General features: G+C 49.4%; 1 protein-coding gene across 1 annotated transcript in view; it reads left to right on the top strand.

Annotated features, from left to right (window-relative positions):
• Nucleotides 1-1,079: 1,079 nt before the first annotated feature.
• Nucleotides 1,080-6,000, top strand: part of SLC35C1 (solute carrier family 35 member C1) — a 29,850-nt gene continuing 24,929 nt past the window's right edge. The window contains exon 1 of the mRNA XM_077461994.1: nt 1,080-1,193. The gene's annotated coding sequence lies outside the window, so the exon portion shown is untranslated. The remainder of the gene's footprint in view (nt 1,194-6,000) is intronic.

Genomic DNA, 6,000 nt, shown 5'->3' with positions numbered 1-6,000 from the left:
GCTTTTCCGGTTCTATAGAGTTGAATCTTGGGAGGTGACACTCCCCTCTGTAATGTAAGGCCGCGTACACACGGGCGGACTGTCTGACGGACTTGGTCCGCTGAAACGTGTTTCAGCGGACAATCCACTCGTGTGTGGGCTTCAGCGGACTTTTTCAGCGGACAGTCTGGCGGACTAAGTCTTTCGGAATTTCCGTAATATTGTCCGTCCAACTTTGGTTTCAGTGGACAGTACGCTCGTGAGTAGGCAAGTTGGACGGACTAAGTATGGGGCATGCTCAGAAAGGATTTACACGGCCGAATGTTGCATTGCAGTGTATTGGATGTCGTATTTCTAGTCCCGTCGTACGTGCCGTACACGTCATCGCGCAAGCTTTCAGCGGACTGTCTGTTCGTCGTGTGTGGTCAAGTCCGTTCATTCAAAAGTAGGACGGACTGTCTGTCGGATTGTCTGACGGACTTAGTTGGACGGATAGTCCGCCCATGTGTACGCGGCCTAACACAGAAGGAAAACCCATTGCATCTTGCGTAATTCCCCCGTACACGCAGTCGGATTTTCCAATGGAAAATGTTCGATGGAAGCTTTTTGTCGGAGCTCCATCGGACATTTTCTATCGAAATTTTCCATCACGCAAAATTTAAGATCTGGTTCTCAAATTTTCCGACAACAAAATCCGTTGTCGGAAATTCTGATCGTGTGTACACAATTCCAAAGTTCCACACATACTCGGAATCAAGCAGAAGAGCCGCACTGGCTATTGAACTTCATTTTTCTCGGCTCGCCGTACGTGTTGTATGTCACCGCGTTCTTGGCAATTTCCGACCAACTTTGTGTGACCGTGTGTATGCAAGACAAGTTTGAGACAACATCTGGCGGAAAAAATCCATGGATTTTGTTGTCGGAATGTCTGATTGTGTGTACGGGGCATAACACGTACATATAATGTGCCGTATTAAAATATATTTTTAAACTGCATGCCTGAGATGTAGGTGGGTCGGTGTAGTAAGGGTGTAGCTTTATGGTTCAATGGCATGATAAACCTGTTCTCCAGGCTGTTTTATGATAAGGAAATAGAGACAATTAGTGAGAAGTGTGGGGCGTGACTACTTTCAATACATCTGTTCCTGGTGGTGACGTTGGAACTGAGGAGTCAGTAGTTGCAGCTTCCTTAGAAACCTCCAGTCTAGTCACAGGTAAGAGGAATCAGGGGGTGAAGGGGTCTATAGATGGGGGAGCAGGTTGCTGTGACTCCCTAGGAGGGAGCCTAACCTCCCTAGGAGGGAAATGCACAGGGCGTGTTAGAAAAAGTATTTCCATACTGTTGCCTGTCTTTCTATATCCGTCACATTTAAATTGCATAAGCATAGAGGCTCAGCTAAGCCAGGCTTTCATGTTTGGAGCCAAATCATAAGTCACAGGTGCTTGAGACAAATTGGCTTGTGGGTGCATAGGCGAATGTCCCTTTAATGTTTAAACGCACTTTGATGTAAAATATTTTATTGTTATAGAGTAAGGTGACTAGATTTTTAAAATGAAATCCGGGGACATTTTTATTTATTTTTTTACTTGTAATGGCAGCAATCAGTGACTCATAGCGGGACTGCGATATTGCGGTGGACAAATCGGACACGAATGCCGCATACACACGATCGGTTTTCCCCGTCGGAATAAACTCTGAAGGTTTTTCCGACAGAGTTCTGCTGAAACTGTCTTGCCTACACACGATCACATCAAAGTCCAACTGTCTAGAACGCGGTGACGTACAGCACGTACGACGGGACTAGAACAAAGGAAGTTCAATAGTCAGTAGCCAATAGCTGCCGTTTCATACTTTCTTCAGAGCATGCGTTTTTTTTGGTCCGTCGGGACAGCATACAGACGAACAGTTTTTTTGATGGGAATGGGTACTCGGAAATATTTAAAACATGTTCTATTTCTAGGTCCATCAGAATTTTAAAAAAAAAGTCAGATGAGGCATACACACGATTGTAATATCCAAGGAAAATACTTTTTTCTGTCGGACATTCCGCTTGTGTGTACGTGGCATCAGTGACACTTTTGACACTTTGTGGGAACCAGTGACACTAATACAGTGATCAGTGCTAAAAATATGCACTGTCACTGTACTAATGACACTGGCTGGGAAAGGGATAACATCTAGGGCAATCAATGGTTTAAATGTGTGCCTAACAAGTGTTTTCTCACTGTGGGGGGGGTGCTTTTACTAAGGGAAAACCATAGATCCCTGTACTTGCTTTGCAGGAACACAGGATCAATGTCTTCCACACTGACAGAATCGTGAACTGCCTTGTTTACATAGGCAGACCACTAGGCGAGTCCGCCAGATCCGCTGATTGGCTCTGATACCCAGAAATGCAGGATCACGTATATAAGGGATCCTGCACAGCGTGATCGCCCTGTAGCAGTATATCAGGTGATCGGAAACTGGTTAAGATCATCAGCATTATGATAACTCACAGGCAGGGGGCACTCTATCGTGGCTCTGGCTGGCTCTGTCACAGTGTGTCACATACTATGGCTGCTGGGTGCTGATTTTGTTAACTTATGACCAATAAGTGCCTGCTGCCTGTGAGTTCTGATACCATCCATTATGGCAGAGAGACAGGCACAGTGCAATGTAGTCTATTCACAGACACCCCCAAAGCACTCCTGTGTTAAAGCCTTGAAGGCACTGGCAGCCCCACAATTGGATCTGCTTCCCCTCTATTCCTGCTGCTGGACATCATTAGCTGAGCTCAGCTGCCTCTCTCTGCTTGTTGCCCCCGCCGGCCTCACAGCCTCTCAGGTCTCACTCTCCGGGCCCCGGCTACTAATGGGTGGGGAGCGGAGGAAAATGACTCTGCTGGGGAAGGCAAGAAGATAAGCAGGCAGGCGGCTGGCCGGGATTTGAGCCAAGGCAGAAGAACAGAAGCTGAATGGGCCAGAGACTGAAGAAATAGTCCATCCGCTCTGATCAGCACATTTAATCAGAAAGGAACACAGAAAATGGGGAAAATAATACACCCCCCTAAGCTAGTGGGGGGGGGGCGTGTAATTCAGATTTATTTTATTTTTTTCTGCACTGTCTTTGAAAATTGCCCCAGCTCCTGTTGAAGTCAAATCCAGGGACAAAACCGGGGACAGACTTGGTCCGGGAACAATGTCCTCAATCCGGGGACTGTCCCCTGAAACCGGGGACATCTGGTCACCCTACTATAGAGCAGAGATCTCCAAACTTTTCAAACAAAGGGCCAGTTTATTGTCCTTCAGACTTTAGGAGGGCCAGATTGTGGCCAGCGGGGGGCAGAAAATGTCCCAGGCCCAGCATCAGTGAGAATAAATATGGCCTCGAGGTTGGTGGTCAGTAGGAGGAGTAGTGCCTATTAGTAGAAGATAGTATCCCACCATTGATATCAGTGGAAGATATGGAGATGCTACTTGTTATGAAATTATTAATGTACCTTTGTCCCATTAGAAATTTGGACAGTTGTGGAGGCACGAGACGAGAGTTCATGTTGCCTCCACAACTGTCCAAATTTCTGATTCCAGTGGAAGAAATAGTGCCCCCTTTTTAGTGTCTGTGGGAGGAACAGTGCCCCAAGGGCCAGTTAAAAGATAGCAAAGGACCACATTTGGCCCTTGGGCCGCAGTTTGGAGACCCCTGCTATAGAGCAGTGGTTCTTAGCCTCAGTCCTCAAGTACCGGGCCATGTTTTTAGGTTTTCCTTTACTTTGCACAGCTGGTTTAAATCAATATCAATATCAATGACATTGTATTGATATGAGCTATTTTAAGAGAAATTCCCCAAATTTGGCCTGTTGGGGGTACTTGAGGATTGAGGACAAGGTTGAGAACAGGGCCAGATCTAGCCTGTCTGATGTGGGGGTGTAGTAAAAAGGTCAGAGGGGGCAGAAGATGGCCAGTCAGTAGGTCAGTGTACAGGGGATCAGCAGGGGAAAGCATAGGAGGTCAGCTGGGCAGAGTGGGGGCACAACTGAAATCTGGAGGGGGCCACAGCCCCCCCCCCCCCCAGCACCCCTCTGGACCTTTCCATGGTAGAGGTTTTTATTATATTCAAGTATACTTAAATCCTCAATCAAAGGGGAAAAAAAAAACATGCAGTGGATCTCCGCACCCCATGCCGTAAGGGTTAAATGCTTGTTAAGTCTAGGAGTCGAGTAATAAGGTGTAAAGTCTAGTCTTCTTCCATTCTTCCTAAATAGTGATGGACGAACTTCCGACGGGACGTTTCGCGAACGCGAAACGCGAACGGACACAAACGTTCGCGAAAACGACCGTTCGCCGCGGGCTCCATTGACTTCAATGGGAGGCGAATTTCGCAAACCTTTAGGTCGAATTTGCGGCCACGGGGTAATTATTAGGGGGTAGCACGTAGTCCCACCACCTGGACAATAGCATAATACATGTATGAGGTGAATTTGGGATCGATAACTACAAGCATTTTTTTTTTATTTGGGAAATTGTTCTGACAATTCAGGACTATGGAGCTAATGAAGGCAATGGAGGAGAGGGAAGGTCAGGGACCAGGGTAGGCAAACAAGAGGGTGCAGGAGATACAGAGCACTGACAGCAGCACCGTAATACAGAGCACTGACATCAGCACCGTGACATACAGCGCTGACAGCAGCTCCGTGACATACAGCGCTGACAGCAGCTCCGTGACATACAGCGCTGACAGCAGCTCCGTGACATACAGCGCTGACAGCAGCTCCGTGACATACAGCGCTGACAGCAGCTCCGTGACATACAGCGCTGACAGCAGCACCGTGACATACAGCGCTGACAGCAGCTCCGTGACATACAGCGCTGACAGCAGCTCCGTGACATACAGCGCTGACAGCAGCTCCGTGACATACAGCACTGACAGCAGCTCCGTGACATACAGCGCTGACAGCAGCTCCGTGACATACAGCGCTGACAGCAGCACCGTGACATACAGCGCTGACAGCAGCTCCGTGACATACAGCGCTGACAGCAGCTCCGTGACATACAGCGCTGACAGCAGCTCCGTGACATACAGCGCTGACAGCAGCTCCGTGACATACAGCGCTGACAGCAGCACCGTGACATACAGCGCTGACAGCAGCTCCGTGACATACAGCGCTGACAGCAGCTCCGTGACATACAGCGCTGACAGCAGCTCCGTGACATACAGCGCTGACAGCAGCTCCGTGACATACAGCGCTGACAGCAGCTCCGTGACATACAGCGCTGACAGCAGCTCCGTGACATACAGCGCTGACAGCAGCACCGTGACATACAGCGCTGACAGCAGCTCCGTGACATACAGCGCTGACAGCAGCTCCGTGACATACAGCGCTGACAGCAGCTCCGTGACATACAGCACTGACAGCAGCTCCGTGACATACAGCGCTGACAGCAGCTCCGTGACATACAGCGCTGACAGCAGCACCGTGACATACAGCGCTGACAGCAGCTCCGTGACATACAGCGCTGACAGCAGCTCCGTGACATACAGCGCTGACAGCAGCTCCGTGACATACAGCGCTGACAGCAGCTCCGTGACATACAGCGCTGACAGCAGCTCCGTGACATACAGCGCTGACAGCAGCTCCGTGACATACAGCGCTGACAGCAGCTCCGTGACATACAGCGCTGACAGCAGCTCCGTGACATACAGCGCTGACAGCAGCTCCGTGACATACAGCGCTGACAGCAGCACCGTAAGCAGCCCCAGGAGGAAGTCAGCACAGCACAGGGATGGTGTGATCCCCTCATAATAAGAACCCCCAGGAGGAAGTCAGCACAGCACAGGGATGGTGGGAGCCCCTCATAATAAGAACACCCAGGAGGAAGTCAGCACAGCACAGGGATGGTGGGAACCCCTCATAATAAGCAGCCCCAGTAGAAATATGACACCGCTCAACCTCTTCAAAGAGGAGGGTAGGGGCATATAGTACGGTGTGCTTTTTTGGGTCAGGGAAGTGAGCCAAATGAATTAAGAAGGTCTGTGTGCTT

The sequence above is a fragment of the Lithobates pipiens genome, unplaced genomic scaffold (genome assembly GCF_037356315.1).
Source record: "Lithobates pipiens isolate NorthernLeopardFrog02 unplaced genomic scaffold, aLitPip1_a1.2 Scaffold_10, whole genome shotgun sequence".
In the NCBI taxonomy this organism is placed as follows: Eukaryota; Metazoa; Chordata; class Amphibia; order Anura; family Ranidae; genus Lithobates; species Lithobates pipiens.
The sequence above is the reverse complement of the archived record's forward strand: the minus strand, read 5'-3'. Positions and strand labels throughout refer to the sequence as shown.